Below are 22352 nucleotides of genomic sequence, written 5' to 3' on the forward strand. Positions count from 1 at the left end.
TAAAGTATGTTCTTCAAATAAAAAAACATAAAAGACCTTCCACAGCGTTAACATTTCTTTTGACCTCAACACATTAAAGAAAATATGTTTGGAACAGCCAAGAACACATTATAAACTTAGTTTTACATCATAACTTTTTACTGCCACTTAAATTTACAAATGAAAAACATGTATATAAACTATCATAATTGCCATTAAACAAAATAAAATGAATTTGACAGCTCTGTAATGCTAATGAGTCTAAGCACCATGTTTCACAATAAAACAATTAGAATAAAGACAATAAAAGACCCTCCCAATACACAAGCGCACAAAGACACACACACACACACACACGCATACACACTAAATATCCTCTCATTCCTGAACTCATCTCTATTCTATATAGTGTCCCAGCCCTCTTTTAGTCAAATGAATATAAATGTGTTTTCCAGCAATCAACTAGGAAGGAAGTTATATCTAAAAATCACTGTATTTCAAATGACAGTATTTAATCTTCAGTATTCCCTTAGGAAGTCAACCCTCATAATGCAAGTTGTATTTAACACAAAATGACCTACAGCCTCTTGTGGTAATGCTCAGCTGAACTCTCCCTCTGTATAGCTGCAGTGATGTCTGCTTGCATTCACGATGCTATGAATGCAGACAAATGCTGTCATTGTCTCTTATAATCATGATACTGAAGTACAGTCACTCTCACTTTTCAGGTTCATCCTGTCTTTGAGGAGTATTGAAATGTGACTTACAAAAACACTGAAATAATCTCATCAATCTGATTCATTGTCAATATCAAGTAATAATACAGCGTGATTACTAGTCAGCAGACAAAACCAGAATGAACTTTTTTGTTTTTCTAATCAGAGAAGCTTTGTTGGCTTCACTCCGTCAACAATGAGCTCTCTTTGCTGTAATGGCTCTTAGGTGCCCTGTTTACGTCTCTCTAATTACTTTGGTTTCATCAGGTCTTACACAAATGTGGTGAAGACAAAAATCAATACTCGATAACAATGAAAAATTCATATTGTTGTTTTTCATCCTTCTCTATCTCCCTTACTTTCTTTCCCCTCCTCTTACTCACTCACATCTTGCTCTCTTATTCCATGATATATTTAAATGTTAATAACCATTCATTTCTGACACCCTATCCACCAAGCCCCAAGTTTAACAGGAAATCTATTTAATCTGAAGAATCTCATTACATGATCATGACAGCAGCTAAAGCTCCAACTATTGTCGATAGATGGGAGGTAGGAGGGGGAGAGAGAGAGAGAGAGAAAGAAAAGATGGGCTTGCAGAGAAAGACGATGATGCACAGGAAAAATGAATTCTGGGATAGATGTTTAATTCAATCGCTGTGCATGAAGCAACATAAAGAAGGTATGAAAAGTCTTTGCTTCTCTTCTCGTTTGAGGAGATAATGATTTAATGTTTTGTATTGTGCAGCTGGAAGCTTTAATCACTCCCAGAGCTGAAGAGAAGAGGCTGAAAGAGTTCAAATATCACACCCTTTAGTGCATTTAACAGTATTCCAAATATGATCTTCTCTTAAGGCCATGAAAAGATTTTCATTGATTTAGCAAAATGCCTGTTCAGAGCATTAGCCACAGACGGTTCCCCAAACCCCTCAGAACACCATTCTCTGAGCTTCTATTATCTCATCCACCCAGCACTATTTAATTTCATTTCCATGAATATGCAATGAATTCAATTTTGAACACTATTTTCATCTGCTCCTGTAATCACAAAAATGCCAGTGTAATTAGTTTCTAATTACTTGGTGTAATTGTTGTAGTAATCATTTTAATTACCCAAATGCACAGACATTAGATGCTAAAAGGAAAATAATCTGCTTGTACCTCCTACTGAGTCCCTCATTCTCCAGAGTTTGATATCTAGATTTTGACATAGGCTGCTTCACAGTCAGAGACATAGGCAATAGAGGGCTGCTCTGTGTGGATATCTTACAGCACTTGATAGGGGAATCATGTACTGTATAGGAGGGAATGTTGGGGGAGGGAGGGTGGGTGGAAGAGACGGAGGCAGACAGACGGGACCAGACTTACATTGTAGCATCTCTGCAATCTGCTCTTTGGAAATTTGCATGCCCCAAAAAGCCATTAAGTTAAAATATACAGTTATTGTACCTTTCTGGGATCGGCGCCATACAAATGCTTATTGCATGCGCTTATAGCTCAGTCTACCAGATGGTAAATCATGAAATTTTATGAAATTATTGCACCAGTGAGGTGTTTTGAAAAGGAGCAGCTGTGAGGGAGATGGGACATTATAAACACTCACAGGTGTTCTGTCTTTCCCCACCACCAGCGACAACATAAAAAATTAAATTATAAACAAACCAGCAAATGTTGTAATCTCCTTCACAGATACACTACTTACAAGAGAAATTGCTTAAACTAAGCACAGAATTTAATTTTAATTTGCATAAAATATTTGTTGTGGCTGAGAAATTTCATAGAAGAGCTGGCTCAACTGCCAAGTTTGGAAATTGCAGAAATGTACACTCCACTAGCATCTCAGTGCCATGGATGAAGATCCATTAGGGAAGGCTCTAATGGGCACTTCACCCAAGCACATATGGGCAAGTACACCTAATAAGAGGGAGCTGGTCAGTGCCAAACACCACAACAAGCTTGTGTTTCTCATTAAGATTTTATTCCTTCCTTAGTATTTAATTAGCCAGTCTTGCACAGGGACCAAGGAAGATGGTTTCACATCTACTATGTTGCCACCTACCAAGTTGCCAATATGTAAACTGGAGGTCTCTTGGTCCCTGGCTTACAAGTAGTCTATTATATGACTACTTGTTGCTCAGAACAGAGTCAGATTCTCTACAGAAACCATGTATCTCTAAGGTAAGATATGCCAACTTAGTTCCTCTAAAATCATCTCATTGCTACATGCATGCATCCTTGCTTAGTGGGAGCTTATTCAGTAGTACTGACATTCAACAGTATTGACATTATCATCAAGCCATGACCTCAATAAACAAGAAATGATTGTACTACAAAGCTGGTGGTGCTGGAACCTTGCCTGGAACGGAGTATGCTTAACTGCAGAGAAGAGGTAAGCTAATTATTGAGTCAGAATCACAAAGACTTGTGTCATCAATTGTAGGGGTTACCAGTCATGGACCTACACAACATACCTACAAAACATTTGTCATCCAGCCACCAGTGCTAATAAACAAAAAACATTGAATAATATGCATATTTGAGAAGAATATTAACTGTTCAATCAAATCAAACTTTATTTATATAGCACTTTTCATACAAAAAAGCAGCACAAAGTGCTTTACATAATAAAATCAATAATGAAATCAATTCATGCATAAACACACACACAACATCACATCGACAACCACACTGCACACATACACATCAACAGTCTCTGAAGCCCTGAGGTTCTCTGGCAGGCTGTTCCACAGATAAGGTCCATAATAGTGGAACGACGTCTCACCATAGGTTTTTGTTCAAACTTTAGAAACAACTAAAAGACCGGTAACAGAGGACCTCAGGGTCCGCGAGGGCTCATGATTTAAAAGCAGATCAGATAAATAAGAAGGCCCAAGACCATTAAGACATTTATAAACAACTAAAAGAACCTTAAAATCAATCCTGAAACGCACGGGGAGCCAATGCAGCGATTTTAAAACCGATGTAATGTGTTCCCGCCCTCTGGTCCTTGTCAGCACACGTGCAGCTGAATTCTGTAGTAAGAAATACTTTTTTGGGAAGACATTAGACATTTGGGAGGGCATTACAATAATCTATTCTTCTAGAAATAAAAGCATGCATCAGCACCTCCGTGCTGGCAAGAGAGAGAAATGGGCGGACTCTGATAATATTTTTAAGATGATAAAATCCTGTCTTTGTTACATTTCTAATATGTGGGATGAAATCCAGCTCAGAGTCAAAAAGAACACCCAGATTTTATACATGTTGAGAAGATTTAAAGTTTTTTTGTTTTGGTAAAAGTATCTCTCTCTTGTCTTCAGGACCGATAATTAAAACTGGCACTTAAAGCATTGTCTGACTAGCTGCATCCCCAGAACTAAAGAGTAGTCACCTAGCAGCAGTGTCTACAGAATTTGTCCAGTGCTTCTAAATGCAGATGAACCAGGCAGTGCGAATAAATGGATGTGTGACCCATTTGTATATGTCCTCGTGAATCAAATTAATGTTGCTGGAAACAACATCTCTGCCAAAACCTGTAGCGGATATGAACCTACTTCACAGTTTTACCTAGAAATACCTCATAAGTTGCAAAAATTCAATATGGCTACCTGATAGTTGTGGGATTGGGGGTATAACAAATTAACATTATCTCAAATTAATCATTGGCACTTCATCTTTCTCTCTCTTTTTTTTTTTCAAGTGGTGCAATCTACACAGGTTACACTCACTCTGTAGTGCAAAGATCACCATTCAGAGTAACAGCCTTTAAACAGTCAGGAATAAGACAATGCGACCCAAAATAAAGATGGTGTCCTTTCAAATATGACAACTGATAACTTCACTTGAGAAAGGCTAAACAGGTCATTCGGATTTTGAAAATATGTTTTAATGGTGCATTTTGTGATGCGCCGCACTTGCAAACACAGACCAACCAACAAATGCTTTGTTTTGTTTGAGTAGGCTTTCCAACAACAACTTCTTGCACCATCATTTTGTCGCAGTCAGTCCCTGGTTATGATGCTAGTTCACCAGCTCTGGTCATTGCTGCGGGTTCATAGTTCATATCAGACTGAAAAAATAGATCCAGTTTTAAACATGATTAAAATTGTTTGTAGCTGAATTTATGAAAAACATGAACCATTATAATACACTATCATTTTAAGTGTTGAAAACTTATTATCATAGTTTATTGAAGGATACTTGTATACCTACATATCCTATATTGGTAGAGTAGGTAAAAACACTAGTCTATAAATAAAGTGCTTAAAAAAAACACTATTCCTCAACAAATACATGTATTGCGCACGACTTGATATGCTGTAAGTCTGTATTGTAAATGTGAAGCTAAAGAAAGCATCTTTCCCAAAATGTGAGGCTTTCAGGATGCAAACAACAAAAGGTTTTCACCCACTTTTGTGTCTCTATGTGTAGTTTTGGAGTAATTAATCATCATCTCCCAAAGAATATTTATTCTAAACATATATTTATTGTATATGACTTGGCATGTAACATATTCAAATGAGATGCATGTGTGTTCTTTCTGTGAAAAGAGGCTGGTGCCTGGGCGCAGAGTTATGCTGCAAGGGTAGCTGGGATGGTCATGCATATTCAAATCCACTGCTGGACATGGCTGCCCTAAATAGGCAAAGAGCATGCAACACTCAGGGGTGGTTTGTCTTCCATGTGTTTTTTCTTTATTCAAGCACCTCCAGCACGTACTAATCAAGGCCCTTGTAGGCATTTATCTCATATTGGCTGCAGGCACTTCATTTCCCTGTTACCTTTTCACATCACAGCTGAATAGATCATTGCATGAACATCTAAGACATCTATCTATCTAATATAAACAAATAGCAACATATTATCTATCTATCTATCTATCTATCTATCTATCTATCTATCTATCTATCTATCTATCTATCTATCTATCTATCTATCTATCCATCGAAAGTGCATGCTATGAACAAAAGGCCTCCTAAGTTGATACAAGAGCATTTAGGCATCACCAGTCTCTCGTTAAAAGACCTACAAAGTCCATTAAAACATCATGAAGAGGGTGGCTGTCAAAGTATAAAACACACTTAAGTTTGGCCTTTGTTCTCTATTACGACTTCAAAAAAATGAAAACCACAGCCAATCACAGAACCAGCCCTCTTGTTGTCATCCACATCAATGCCCCACCTCCACCCCCTCCTCAACATAGCACAGAATAACAAAAAAGGATGCTAACCAGGATTCCTTGATTGAAGAAATGTGGAGGAGTCAATTAAATTAATTTAATTTAAAAATATCTTGATTTGGAGCTTTTTAAAAAAAACATCTTCACCGCTTTTCTTCCAGCTTTAGTTATTGTCCAAATTGACAGCCATATATTTGTGATTTCAATATGCTGACCGAGAGCTGTCACAATATTGTAATTTCATTATATGATTAACTTGGCCAGAAGAAATCCCAATAACAATATTATTCCAATATCAACAGAACACCTGAAAAATCAACTGATTCTCCTTTGTTTTTGTTTGGTTATTGAATGACACTGAAATAAGAGGTAAGGTTAAAAATTACAATAAAAACAATTTGCAATCATAATGTTTTGATCTACTGAGCTGAGATCAAATCACATTCTTACATTTATTATCAAAATGTCATTCTTTTAAAATGACTATTATCATCAATACAAAAAACACACCATGCTGACCCTTGATAATCTCAGGAGAGAGTTGCTGTTTTGTCTAAAATAAACAACATATTCTTTACTTTTAGCTACATTAGGTTTTTAAAAGTGTGTCCCATACCAGTAAAAAATAAACAACTCACTCTACTTTTTGTATTTCAAGTCATTTAACATACTAAGAAAACTCACTGGCACATCGTTCTGTAATTAGCAAATTGGAATGATAGAAAGAGTGCAGCAGATCCTTCAGCAGGAGAGAAGCACATTGTGCCTTTTTGTTTATGAAGCTTTTAAATGGAGCTGCTTCTTACTCCGCCAAATAATGCCCCTCAAGAAAAGAATAGTCTCATAATGATCCGAAATGACAAATTCACTCTTTGCAATTATTTGCTGCCATTTCGAGGCTCTGTCTCCACTTTGTGCATGGTTGGTCATAAACCTGCACCTTGCAGGATAGTGATATAGCTTTTCACAAGCAACATTTATGACAAATGTAATAGCGTCAATTGGGGCGGGGGGTGGGGAGAATGGAGGGGGGCTAAGGGATGCCCTGGATTGACTGTACAAACCTGTCTCTGTGCTGCATTGCGAAATTGTCAGGAAGAAGTTTTTCAGCTTCCATGAATTCCTAATGTTCAGAGGCATGATGAAAAAAAGAAATGTCACCACACATATACAGGAAGAAAAAGGAAAAATTAAAACTCAACAATACTCATGGAACATAGCAATAGCAATGCCAAGTATGGTAATCAAATCTGCTTGCAAATTACTTCAAACTCATCAACAAGAGCTTTTAATGAAATAACATCCTTAAGTGAACACTGGGAGAGACTGAAAAGTGAGCAAAGGCTTTTCAGGGTAGTTTGAATTTTTAATTGCCTGTCGAGAGAATATTAGATAAAGCTTGATTAGAAATAAATTGAAAATCTCTGTTGAATGCATCTACTGATAGACACACTAAAGGAGACAGGCAAGGAAGGCATGACATCCATAAAAAGCCCAGGAAGACTTTGGAAGTTGATGGATTTACTTGCTATTAGTGTTTTTGTCCCAACTTATATGATTTCTTAATAACCAGCTCCCTTACACACACACACACACACACACAGATATGTATTTTATATTAGATTTATGTATAAACTTTAAAAGAAGAATAGTTTGAAAACCGATGCCCCTGTAATGTCAGATGTCAGCCGTGAATTTAATATGCTCAACCTGAAGCCAATTTCTCAGTATTCAAAAGTGCAAACTTGTTACTTGTGTCTATATGTCTGGTGCTGTTGTAATTTGATCATTTCGCTGGACAGTGGTGGCACTTTTCTCTGCTTTCATCTCCTACATATGTCTCTCTTGTGCAGTCTTCTGACCTTTGACTTCTCATTCTGATTTATTCTGCATGTCTTTAGTCGTAGTTGCTTCCTGGGCAGTCTAGATACCCAATTAAACATAAAGGTCTACAGGATGAGTCAGACCAGGAGGAAAAAATAATTCCATTCATGTTATTTGTACGTCTACCCTCCATGAGTCTAAGGCGTTTATTTAAAGTTGTAATTTGTGAAATATGTAATCATTTACACTGTAATAACTGCAGAAGAAGATGACATACTCTGCTTCACATCATATTTCTGTTATCTATTTAATTATGTTTAACTTTTACTTTTCTACTGTTGCAAATGGAATGTATTGCTTGAATTAACAAATGCTGACTTACAAATATGTTTTTTGTTTTTTTTATCAAAGATAGCCATCTGACACCTCAGATGTAGAAACTATGCAAGTATCACACAAAAGTCACATTAAAACATTGTTTTAAATCGTAAAAATTTGTCATCTGGTGCCGAATTTGTCAAATGAAAAAAAAAATGTTTTAAGTATTTGTAATACTGGAGTAATGTCGAAACAAATGAATGTGATTTAATAAATTTTTTTTTTACACCCCAAAAATTGGACCCTTTCAAAATAGGTCCAATATTGCTGTCTGATATGTATTCTTTTTTACACAGCTGGATAAAATAAAATACAGCTGTCTTCCTTAATGTTGTGTTGGCCTCCATGACAGCTATTATTTACAGACCAACAAAGTGGGTGGTGGGTAAAATGAATCAAAATCCCTTATGAAAGCACCCTCTTTTTTTATTAGGTTAGCAAAACACCTAGCTGTAAAAGTGCAAAAGTATAAAAGGCAATGGCAGATTAGGGTAATACAGTATATACGTTCATACAGTTATACTTTAAGAATACCTATATTACAGTTCCAATTGCACCAGTTCCATTACAAAGGTCACAAGATCAATAAGGAAAAAAGATCACTGCTCCTTCAGTAGTGTGATTGTTGGATTTGTGGGATTTGAAAGAGATCAGAAAAAAAACAAATAAAGGAAAATGCTGTTGCTCAAATGCTCAATGTAATAGGCTGAAAATAAAGGGGTCTATCGGGGTAGACACAAAATAAAAAGTGAGTCTTGAGTAGAATATTGCTTTAAAATCTAGTACTCAAACTCCTCCTGGGGTAATTTTTCTAATGATTATATTCAATAAGAGACCAGTGGTGAGGGAGAGCATCGATATGAAATAACTACTTCCAGATAACAGAGGCCGACACAGTGACAGACGGGTCAAGAGGTCAGCAGACTGCAGAGCATGTGCAGTCGGCTGTGTGAAATAAAGGACACAAGGGACACTGAGCGCGCCTCATCTGACCAGCCTCAAAATATAGGCTGTTCTTTACTCACTGCAAAGAGGACAATATAAACAAACCTGAGGAGGAAATATCTACACACTGTAGATATCACTGACTACATGGCACCGACACTGAAGCATCAGGAAAATACTTTCCATAGTATTAAAATGGTGTTAAATGTACAGAATTAGCCAGAACGCGACAAGAAAATGCGCCCGTTTCAGAGCCACAAAGGCTAAGGGAAAAATGGAAAGCTTTGTATGCATCTGGATTGCTCCATCTACACTGTCTATGGCTTGTTTTCCATTTGTACTGAGCTCTGCCTACACCCAGACACACAGAAAGTAGCTCAGAAAAAAATCTACGATTTATTTGATTTTAAACGTCATGGAAATTGCATGAACAAAAATTGCACCAAGCGTGGTAGGGGAAAACAATAGAAAGAGAAAAAGACCTCTTGTTGAAATGTGTCTGTGCTGTTTCATACATTGATTAGACAAAATAAAACAGCCATAACATTGGGTCAGGAGAACACAGGGCATGGGTGCTGACATTCTATCACCGCAGACATATATTGACTGGTGCTCTGAAAGTAGTCACTCACTCATCAGTGTGAGGCAGGCTGATTGAGTTGCCAGCAGCCACTAAATGAGGCCTCCATCCACTGTGGGTCGAAATGAACCGCAATCTTTTCAGACCTCGTTGCAGCCAAGAGACCAAGTGAATGTGTGTGTAAGATAGAGAGAGATTAAAAACCCAGGAGGATTTGAAATAAGTTTACTTAGAAAAAAAAGGAGAGAGAAGAGAACCATGAAAACAAAGCAAGTAGACTTCTGAGTCCAGATGCTCTTTGTGTACTAGATCTAGCATATTGTGCTGTCTTTGTAATCTTATAGATTGTTTTTGAACTGCATCATTCTCACATCAAACCACACAAAGACTGAGGACTGCAATCAGTCATTATAAAAGTAGTATCCAAGCCCGCTGTCAGTTTTCTCCTCCACATCCTTACCCTTATTCTTAACTTGTGCTCTCTTAATATTGCAAAGACAGAAAGCATGCAGTTAATAATAGTTGATGAAAGATTGTTTGAGCAGAAGAGGAGGTATGTACATTAGGGGAGAGAGAGTCAAGCGGCTTGAACCAGAGGGTTCCACGCACAATTTGTTTGAACCTGGGCCCTCCTCACTCTCTGCATGCTAATTTACCTTGGGGCTGCACCGCCTGTTTTTAAATATCGTTAATTGACTTAAGAGCTCATCAACGCGCTTTGTCTTCATTAGGTTAATGAAAAGGCCCAGTGTTTATTTTTCGTAACAGATTGTGGCAATGACATAATCTAATCGGTTGCTTCCACTTCCTGAAGGATTGAGTTCTTCTCATGAGCTGCTGGAGTCGTTCAGATGTTCTGTGTTTGCGGGCGTCTGTCTCTGACAAAGTAGAGACGAGGGAGGAATTAGAATAAACACATTTAGCCCTTGGCATGAATCTATGTTGCCCTTCTCTAATCGACAGTGTGAACTAACAAGAAGGTAATGGCAGTTTTGATGTGTGGGTTGTCGGGTGAAAAAGAGGGGACAGAGGCTGAAATTGAAGAGGATTTCAGATTTTTCTCTGTAATCCTAACGGGGGGAAATAAATCTGCCACACAGGAATGTCCATGAACAAATACTGTGAATCTAAAGGGCATTGTAAGATTCTGTTGGGAAAATGAAAATATAGAAATGACTCCCTAGTTTTCGGGGTTGGATACTGTATATATTTCCGTGTGCCTATTGTTTTCTATCGTGCTTTGGCTGTTTCAACTTGACTGTTAGACAAGAATGCTGATATAAAGTAAGATTAAAGCTTATATAACTTATATAACTATTTGATTAATAATAAGTATGTTTGCCAACTATTTGAACTATTTTGTCTTTGTTATTTTTAATAGCAAAATGCCACACATTTGATGGATCAGATCAAGTAATAAATCCTCTATATGACACTTGCTATTGAAAAAAAGGTGCAAATTAAAGTCTGAGAAGAGCCCTCACCATTGAAACCGTACCTACCATAGATAAAAATTTATCTAGAGACCACCTTTGAGAGGTTTTTTGGAACTGGATATTTCACTCAACTGATTTCACCAAAAGCCAGAGTGGCTCCCTTTACGATGATGAATGAAATTATCCTTGAAATAATTTTCGAAGGAAAAGATTTAACATTGACAACACACAGTTGTGTGCTCTGTGACTGAGGTTGACAGGCTGAAGCTGAACAAGATCAGTTCTTTTCTTGTAATTGTATATGTATTTGTGTACTTCTGATTTTTTTATTTCTTAAGTTTGCGTGTAACTTTATGAAACCTTTTTAAAATACTCTTTTTTTATCTTGCTGGCGATGTGATATGGTAGTGTTCTGAAAGAAGAAATCAAACAATTTTTTTCTCCCTTCAAGTGTTGCTCTAGCCAGTATTCCCAAGAGACCATTTTTTGTGAGCTCACTCACTGTAGTAAACTGCACAGGCCTTAGCTGCAGCCTTTTTTTACACTACACCTCTCACACGGTAGAGAGTTCTCTTTGTGTATACAAGTCTGCCTCAGGCAGACCCGAATGGCCGAAACACGTTTGGAACGAGCATATTAAACTGTTATTGGGTGGGTTTAAGTTGTGACAACAATTAAAAATTAGGTTTCAATTAACTAACTGGTTCACTTAGGAGTTGCATGCACAGCTGAGTCGAGCCCTGGCTAAAGCTGGACTTAGTTATTAAACTGGACCACTGTCATTTTCCCAGTATACATGCATGGGAGGACAATCGAGATATTCAAGTACATTGCCCATGTAGATTGTGTGACTAAATGTTCAAGACATGGTCGCTTCTAACTTTCTCTTGGAGATCATCGAACATGACACACATCTCAATTTAATGCACACGTTGGAATGAAACTTTTCCTTTACTTTTATTTGAATAGCTATTTTTGTCATATGACGCTGTGATTATAAAATCAGGATTTTAGTGGTGCAGAGTGACAGTCAGGAAAAGATTTAAGTGACCGTAAGCTGAAACGTAACTTTAATGTACTGATTTTCAACCTCATTTTGCCATCTTTTTGAAAATAAACAGAAAAGTATGTGAATGGAAGGAGCTTTATTGGGAATTCAACTGTATCAATATACACTTAGGCTTTACTGTTTTTACTGAATTGCAAAAAATATAAACTTTTTTTTTTCATTTTAGTTTCATGTAAAAATGCTTAATGGGGTTCAACTTGGTTCATCTGATTGGTTGAAGTTTGCTTGTGACTTTGGTGGATAGATGGGGATTTTCCATATAGCTCTGTTAAACAAAAACATCTGAGCCAGTGCCACATTAGGGGGAGCACTCTAAGTGGTCAGTAAATTAACTTGGCCATACAATACACAATCTTCAAGCAATTTCAAAGTTGTAGACAGTTTTCCAGTGTTTGAATGAAATCGGGAAGAATCTCATGAGAGTTGTGACTTGCTCCCATGATCTAGTCATTTGGTCTCATAAAAGGTGGTCATAAAACTAAATCCAGACTGTTTTAAAGCAGTCTTTATAACAAAATGTCTCCACTATGTCTCATCTGCTTTGTACCACATATGGTACCACGTTTTTTTCAGCTTACTACACTGTACTTAAAAATGCAAATAGTGGCTAAAAGCTGATAATCAGTGGACTTCATTGTTGTTAAAAATTTCCAGCAGGTGGAAGATGGAAAATAATCTCAGAAAAATCTAGTTGTCTTGAAAATAGTGATCCTGCAAGATGTCAAGTCTTTGCTCATGAGTCAGTGACATTGTCTTTAGATGTGAGAGGGTGTCAGGCATTGGTCTTTTTAAAATCTTTTCCAGGTTTTTTCAATGTTGCGTATGGGACGCATTACTCAGTGTGTCCTCAGAAATTTTTGGTCTAAAATTCGCTTTTGTTGCGTCAAGGCGAAGATCAATGTTACTATTTTTAAAAAGGGTGAATATTACTGACTTCTGAGCAAGATGTGAATGCTGGTCTACTGCATTAAAGTCATTCGTAGTCATGTAAAAGGCCCATTTCTGCCTGCTCTGTCTCTAAACACATTTGGAGTCACAAGGGTTGGAACCGTTCAATAGAGCTGTAACGCCAAAGAGTGCAGGGCTGATAAATTCCCACATAAAGCAAATATCAGTAAGCCAAGCATGTATTTTGTTTCTATGTCCTCACTTTGAAACAAGAAAAGACCTTAACATTTTAAATCCAGTGTTAGAACCCTTAAATGGTCAACCTGGGTTTATGTAAACATCCAGTCCTAAGCATGAGGAGGAAAACTGTTGAATAAGTGTGTCAGCCTTGGCCGCTGTAATACTTAGGAAAATTGATCTGATCTTCCTCCTGAGGACACTAACATTTGAGGCCATCTTGTGTGGTGTGGCCCATAAAACGTGACATGCTGGTAAAATAAATCACCCCCTCGACCCCAGGGCCCCACACTCTACCCACTTCCCTCCTTCAGTCTGGTACATGTGGTCATCGGAGGGCTGCAAAAGCTCATCAGTAAGAACTTGAGAATCCTCCCAGGAGCTATTCTGGGGTCAGCTCAGCCTCTCCACTTCATAAACAGCTCCCATCGCAGTCAGGTTCATCACTAACCATTTCCTCCTTCTCTTTTACTCACTGTCCATCCATGCTCTCCTTTCCTGTAACATTCAATAGCAGACGTTTCCAATAAATCATTCCACCCCTCCTCTTGCCTCTTGTCTAGAAACCCCTGTCTGTCCCCGACTTGGCCTGAGATGATGCGTTCTGCTGAAGTCACTTAAATAAAAAGATCGCAGTGGGAGACATAATGTGTTAAAGTAATAAGATGGTCTCGGGCAGGTCACGGCCCCTCTCCCTGCTCCACTGCTCCTGTGGAGGCTCTTTGAGTTAATGGGCTGTGGTCAGTGCACTGGTGAGTCATAAAGACTGCCCTCTGAAACTACAGCCCCATTCGGAGCAGTGGATCCTCCACAAGTCGCTAACTGGCCTATCTAGATAATAGCACACCTAGCATTATATCCGTAGAGCATCTGACAGTCCGAGGGCCTGTAAATCTCTAGTATTTATCATCTCGTCTTGTAAGGATGTGTGAGTCCTTGCTGACTGCCATACTCACGCAGCCGTCCTTCAGTATCAGCTCATAGCTGGATTTCTGGGTCTGGTGAAATACTGGAACATGTCTTTCGCAGCCCTTTTTCAATTTGTACACCCATTTGACAGGGATCCAGGAAAAAATTCTTCTTCTATTTCTATCATACAATGGTACATCCAGAACCTTGGATTACTAATTAATCCAATAGAATTATTAAAATCAGAAAGCTGTAACAGATTATCGTTTTGCATTTTAGCAGCAGGTTATTTTCATGATGGCTTGTGTGACTTTACTCGCTGTGTAGGTTTGTTGAACGAATGGATTGACCATTAATGAATGTAGCTCAAGGGATTAATGAGAAGAAGCAGGGGACGTGTCATGAAGAAGTGCTCTGGCATCGTGACGATGACACCGCAGTCCCCATCTTCCTCTCCACTTACAGTGATTACATTTGAGCCCCTGTCATGTGCTATAAGTGGTTTTATGAAATTGTATTAAATGCCATTGTTTATGCCTCACTTTTTGCTTCCTCATTGGTCCAACACTGTCTTTTTGTTGCCTGCCTTTAGCACGCTTCATTTGAGTCTCACTTCAGGTTTCATCATCAACGCATTAGTATGCTAAGTCAAATTAACCAATTCTTCCTCTTGCCAGATTTGTGGAACCTCACATTTTTTAGCCCACTGAATCCTTTTGCTTGTGGATGATTAATTTGTATGGTTGTATGGTTCTCTATCAGTCACAACAGCAGGGAATAACTAGCTTAGTAACCAATTTGATGAACCAACTTAATTTACAACAACAAAAACTTCTGATAACAAAGTTTTGATTTATGTAAACATGGAGTTCAATCCAAATGTTATTTTGTTGGTGACAAGCACTGAAGCAGAGGGATAATGGGGACTTATGATATACTAAAACGATAAATGCAAATACCCTACATAAGAAAATCAAACAAAAAGCTAACATAAAAAATGTAAGCCATGATAGCCATGGCATATGTCTTCTTCACCAAGGTCAGTTGATGTTTTTTTTCAAGGAAATACCTTGAAAATAGTTAAAACTTATCTAGTAATAAATATGTGAAATTAATATATTAGACAATACTATGGGACATTTAATGAGTTAATGCAATTCATTTCTTCTCTGATTAAAAAATCCCTACCAAAAACCTATATGAATGTGTCATTAGATGTTTTTAACCACATTCCACTGTTTTACTGGCTACAATACATCCCAGGAAGAAGAAATCTGTTGTGGTGTATGGTAGGAGAGGACTCTGATGCAGACACGTGCAAGGTGAAATTAAATAAACAAAGATTCTAATAAACAAAAATACTTAACACGAGATGCTGCAGGGTATGCTATCCAAAAACAGATTAATCAAAATGACAAAACAGGCGTGGAACAGAGCAGAGAGAAACAGTTCTAAAGACCAGGATCTAGCCCTGCACAACATAAACTTTGTAGAACATGCAAGAGGAAACGGATGAAAAAAAACAACTGGTGAGATTCAAACAAATTTAAAAAACAGGTGTGACGCAAACAAGACAGGAAGTAAAACCACATGGAAAGTACAGAGGAACAATAGTTTCAAATTAAAACAGGAAGAGAAACTAAATGAAAAACAGAACAGTAAAAATCCAGATCCCCAATGGAAGAAAAAAACTGCCTAGCCAAAGACAGAAATCATTCCATACTTTTCGAATCAGTAAGTCTAGTATTCTCCTAATTTTACACAGCCAGCCATATTACAATCTTACAAAACACAAAACAAAGCAGAAACAAACATTAGTATCTGTGCGATCAAGGCTGAGACTGAAAAGGCCACAGTTAGCTGCCATTACCACTATTCAAGTCACATCTGAATGATTATGCAGAACTTCATGGTTAAAAACAACAAGGTAGCAACTTACAAGAAATCGATGGTAGAGCTCCAGCTATCTGATGATGTTATTTATGGTAATAATTCAAAAACTTTTCCTCATAACTATAGTGTGTGCCAGCTGTAAGCTTGTAGGTGATGACTCTGACCAACTCTGCAGGGATGAGTGACAGATACATAAAGTTGTAACTTTGCACCAACCAAGCCTTTATCTCCACTTCACTGGATATAGTGAACAACATTAAGACACTTATTCGGAAACTTCGGCCAATCTGACCAGTGGAGAACAGACTGTAACTGTCAGTAATGTCTGTGCTGTATATGTAGCTCACTAATCAGCAAACTAAATCAGCTAAGGTTATCTCACACAGTTGAAATGACCACATAGCCAATTAGTATGGAAAGCCTTGTTGGAATGGTGGGACGTTTGCATGTCGGAATAGCGGGATGTCGAAATAGTGGTATGTGGGAATGGCGGTTGCCACCTGTTAATAAAGAGGCGCAATACTGAAGCTGTTTTCAACCGCTGTTGCTACATTTGGATGTCATCATCATAGCATTTGAATAGTCTTTGTCGATATATAATCTAACCATATTTTCCTCATGTGAATTAAAACATTAAAACTAACCATCAATCCGTCCATTTTCTGTACCTGCTTAATCTGCCGGTCGGGTCGCGGGGGGGCTGGAGCCAATCCCAGCAGTCATCGGGGGAGAGGCGGGGTATCAGAACTAACCAATGAAGCTGAAACAGTTCTAAAGGAGCTCTAAACTTCAAAATGCCAGCTAATGTTGGGAACATGCTCCTCTCAATCAGCTGTGCTCACAGTTTCAGGTAGAAAAGGTGAAACTAGTAACTATGCTGTATTTAATGTCATTACAGAAAAATTAAAGCTGCTGTCGGCAACTTTTTTTTAGTCATATTAGCTTGAACTGTCATGGGATTCTGGAAGTAGAATATTAAATAGGCTGTTTAGGAAAAATAACTAAATCTGTAGCTCCCTCTGAAGCCTGTAATCATGCTTGCAAAAACCAAGCGCTCCCGGCTGTTTTTAACCAATCAAGTTAGGGTGGAGGAATCCTACCTGTCAATCACAGCTTGTGCACACGCTGCTGAGCGTGAGTCTGCCAGCTTGTGTGCGCTCACACTGGTGTGAACTCACGTGCACAACCTCGTCCACAGAGGGGGAGGGGTTTGGGGGGCGATTCGGGGCTTGTTAGAGGTTGGGGGAGGGACCTGAAAGTTGTATCAGTTCGAATTTTCCGACTTTAGACTCATAATTTTGAAAACCTGCCGACTGCAGCTTTAATGTTTGGTGTTATATGCTTTTTATTGTGTTTAGTCTTACCAGACCACATGCAGCTATCGGTGGCCTGGTGCTTGTAACTGCTGCATTAAAGTATTCAAAATGATTTTAAGAAATGATAGACTCACTTCTTATCTCTGAAGTGCAATGAACAGAATTTTAGTGGTGCTTGAACATACCTTTAAAGCATCTAAAATTGCAACTAGTCTGCGTAACATGCTGTACAGATACATACAAAGAGAGAGAGAGAAAGACTGGATCTCCCCAGTGTGGCTATAATAACCTCCTGGTGTTGAAACAGACTCTGAGAGATATCCTTGAGCCTCGCCTCATCTCTCTAACAGGTCACGCTGAGATCCAGGAGATTGTGAGCTATAGTTAAGGTCCAGATCTGCTATCTAGACTTGAATGATGGAGGAAACCATGTGGCGACATGTTTATTGTCACCCAGATGGTCCACAATGCAGTGCCTCAGTGAGCCACTTCGGTTCCTAATATAATTCATAGGGTGGCACCATTGTGGGGTGACTGATAAGGCCTTCACTTTGCCCTGCACTGGTCACTTGTCTCAAGGAGACTCCAAAGAAACTTCACTCTGTACAAATGGTGGCCAAAATATCTAATCCCGCCAAGGGTTGCACTTTAGTGTTAAAACTTGTAGTGAGGTTACAGAGCTGAGAAAGGCCATTCATAATAAGAGAATTCTGTCTTTACCATTTGGGTCCTTTGAGGAAACCTTATTTAAAGGGAAAAAAACAACTTCTTGTCAGAGAGCAGTGCAGAAATTGTAGAATAGATGAAAGAAACCAGAATAACAATACAAGCCCACCCAATGAGAAACCCGTTGGCAGATGTGGTCGTCCACATAAAATTAAGCCTCCAGAGGCTTTTGCCTTGGCCTGTCAGAACATTTTGTCACCTTCAACTTAAAGAATTTTCTTCCTCAGCAAAATGCTAAGAAAATGTTATTCCTACAAATTATTAAACTCTGGTGTGTTTGGTGACATTTTGATAGCTAAGGACAGCATCAAATAAGCATTCCAGCAGGGGAGGTTAAATGGAACCAAATGCACAGTTGTCCCAGAAGAGAGCAAACTGGTCACTGATGAGTGAGATCAGAGGACATCAGCTTGGTGCTGTGTTGACTCCTCAAATCTGTTTCTCATCAAACAAATCTGCCCCGTATTCTCCAGAGAAATTTTCTCTGACAAGAAAAATGTGGATAACTGCACAAAGATATTTACAAATCTGTTCACCATTACCGTAGCCTGTCACCTATACCTGCCGCTATTATGTTATTATTTCTCATTTTTATTCTCACACATTTATGTCTTTATCACTTTACAACTGTGCAGCACTATTGCTAATAATCTCCTGCTCTTTTCTTTGTTTTCTGTTTTGAAGAATTCTTACTTTCTGGTCATGATGCAACGTACTGTAAAATCTAAAATAAAAACAAGATTGTTTTATTCAAACGAAAACTTTAAAAAAATAATATGACTGTCTTGGTCCTTACTTGGTTCAACACTACAGGTATATAATCTGTGAAATGGCAGAAAAATAGATCAGGAGGAGGATCGCTCTTTGAAAAAAAGCATTATGTGTCTGAATACACAAGGCCCCTTCAAATAGAATAGAATAGTTCATGAATATTAATACTATCCTCATATTTTTCAGTCTTTCACAATCTCATTTTGATTGTTTTTATGCTATTGCTGAATTAACAAAACACGCAGAGTGGGAAAACAGAAATGCTTGTATGATGCAATGCAATGCAACATCAGTCCTGCAATATTATCCCCCTAATACTTTGTGTGTTTACTTAGCCTATGATGCTGTGTTTCATGAGAGTCGTTTCTTCTCATTTCTTTTGCTCAATGTAGGAAAAAACGATGGACTAAATTTGGCCCACTAAAGGTCAAGAGAGCACATTTAAATGCTCAAGCTTGTGGTAATGTAATATCGCTTAAAATCTGAAGAAGAAAATTCACTGATTTGTACTTGAAGTGCAATCTCCAGGTTAAAAATCTAAGTGACTTAAAGTGTTGAAAAACTAACAAGAACTGTTTTTGAAAACAGATTTCTATCTTTTTTATTACAATAATGTTAAGACCTGTTTTTGCACACATTAAAAAAAAGACAGCTTGGTCATGTAGCATAAGAGAGAGCAGGCAAACTAGGATGAGTTTGACAAAAAGAAAAATGGATCCACACAGGAGATTTTATACTGAAGAGGTGAAAAATGTACATATCCTAGTCTTATAACATATCAAAAGTATACAAAATGTAAAAAAAAATAGAGGTTGTGTACTACATGAGTATTAAACAGGCCACAAAGCAGAACTACATGACCAAGGATCAGCAGGTGGGTTATTAGTCATATTATTTTAGACTTTGTTGACTTTAGAGTAGGAGAACAAGGGTAAATCAGGAGAGAAACCAAAGATGATTAACAGATTAGAAAAAAAGACCACATTTTCTCTGTTGCTGTCAGTGAATGCTCTATCACTGTCGGCAACCCAATGGCCATGGAGACAAAGTGGACGTGGCTGCATGGAGTGAACCACTAACTGCTATCAATCCAGCTTCTACATCCCATCTGGAACTCCATAAAACTACACCGAAATAATATTAATGTCTAGAATAAGCTACACGCACAGTTGTGTTCGTTGTCACAGAAACATTAGGGAAGTCCTTACTTTTCATCTGCACAAAGTGCATCCTGGCAGGAAAACTGGCTTCATCAGCTCTCAAAATGGGAATTCTGCTTTGAAAGGCTGACGTTTGGGCAAACTACACTAACAAAATATTCATGGTGAAGAAATTTACAAAAAAAGCTTTTTATATAAGAGCTACTACCCCATGATAGTTAAAAGGACGTGCCATAATAATTTTTAAAAAACAACAATTTCTAGGAGCACTGTACATGGCTATCTTCCCTTCTGAACTTTTGATTGTATGCGAAATGATTTAGAATCAAATACAAATGTAAATACGTTGATTACTCTATGAAAAGGCTGCTTTGTCCAATAACAAACAACCAGAGATGCTTTGTTCAGCTGTTATGTTTTTCTATGAAGTGTATGAGCCAGATGACAATCTAAATGCAAAAGAACAAAAACTGTGTTCATGCAATAAAAATTCAAAAGGCATTCATGAGTGGACTTCCAATCTACACCAGCAGCCAGGGCTTATTTTTCAGTAAGACCAGTAGTTGGAGTTCTGCCTATCGAAGCAGCATCTTTATTCGGATGGAAAATGAATCCTCAAGGAACATGGCCAGGCGCTTTATTGTGTATGCAGTGTGTGGCCAGGTTCAAATTGGCAATCAATTATCCAATTAAGACTGACAGAAATGCACATCAGGAATTCCAGCCCATCAGTCCAAGCTTCTGATTGGAACACGATTAGAGGGACTTAATTAAACCCTAGGTGCTGGGTGTTTAAACATCATTTGTGCAGCGTCGGAGGGCTTGGAATATATAAATCTGGACTGTGCACACCATGTCTCGGTTACAAGCCAGGAAAGACCTGTGAAAATGTTCCTTTGACTCCATCCTGTATGTGACCGTATTAGTTTTTCAAAGAGGTGCAAGGACCATGGTATTGTTACATTAAAATACATGCCCTTGGGAAGATATGAAGAAAGAGATAAATATTTGTGAAAATTGCACAGTACAATGCAATAACAATAGCGACCATGATATTGTGCCACATTAGTCTTAAAACCATTCGTACAGTTTAACAGGTTCTGAATAATTCAAGGACATACCATACCACGGAGAGCCGTATAAGTGTGATGTGTGGAATGAAATGAAGCTTGTTTTTGAGATTCTTGGGGGTATTTTCTTACTTGGCCAACCTTTCCTTCTCCTGTGTGGTTGTTTAGTGCCTGTATTGATTTCTGAGCTGTTTCTTCCTGCTATGTCAGACAGTGTGAAATGGAAGGCACTGCATTTTAATATTGGGTTGTGAATTAATCATTTTTCCTGATAGCAAAGCTCAGCTCTGTCCCTGTAGGAGAACACCTTATCACAGCAAATAGGATTCAAAGGGAGAGGAGCAGTATAATCCACAGCTAATTGGATAAAATGGCTATGCTCTCTCCCTCCTTCCAGGGGCTGGCGTCCATGCAGCCCCCTCCATAGGGATCTTGGAGCCACCGAAGAGGTTATTACAGTTTGTCCTAAGGGAGCATTAATACCTTAGCCCTTGTTCAGACATGCAAATAATCTAATTCAAGGTCTAGCTAATTAACAACTTAGCTACAGTAAAGATAAAGAGGCTCAATAATAAGCCTGAGATTTTTGCAAGGGAGGGCAATGCACCACCTACCACAGATACAACAATGTCACAAAAACACGACCTGCACTGAAAAATTAGCAAACAACCTTGTATTATAATGAAAAAGAGGGCTTTAAGCAAAACCCAGAACAATTAATATTAAAGGCTGACGTGAAACCGGCCATTTAAGGGAATATGAGACATTATTAAGGAAGCGTGGTCTACACTTTTTGGGGAAATGGGGGAGGGTGTTTAATGATTGAACATTTTGTCTCCAGAGAGCACATTTGTCCCTATCCTTTAGCAGATAGCACCATCACTTTATCTTGAATCTTAACAGGAAGGAGAGATACTAAAAAGTACTTTGTGTTCACAGAAATAAATTTGGTTGACAGGAGGGGGTAAGAGCTAGAGCTAATATCCAATAAACATATGATGGTTTAAAATCTTTATAAAGTTTTAATATCAGAGGAAAAGTTAAATCAACCAATCAATAATGTTGTTTCACTTTGAAATTTTGTGGGAATAGAACTGACCTCTTTTGAAGAAATCAATATTTCAGAAAATGGAACAAAAAGAAAGATTTTTCCCCCCAAAAATGTGACATTTCACAGAACATAACCGAGAAACTTTAGCACATACAAGGAAATTAAACACTGAAGCAGAAAAAAACTTCAGAAAACACAAACAAATAAGACAAAACTAAAATGCCA

Source organism: Odontesthes bonariensis, chromosome 6 (genome assembly GCF_027942865.1).
Source record: "Odontesthes bonariensis isolate fOdoBon6 chromosome 6, fOdoBon6.hap1, whole genome shotgun sequence".
Lineage (NCBI taxonomy): Eukaryota > Metazoa > Chordata > Actinopteri > Atheriniformes > Atherinopsidae > Odontesthes > Odontesthes bonariensis.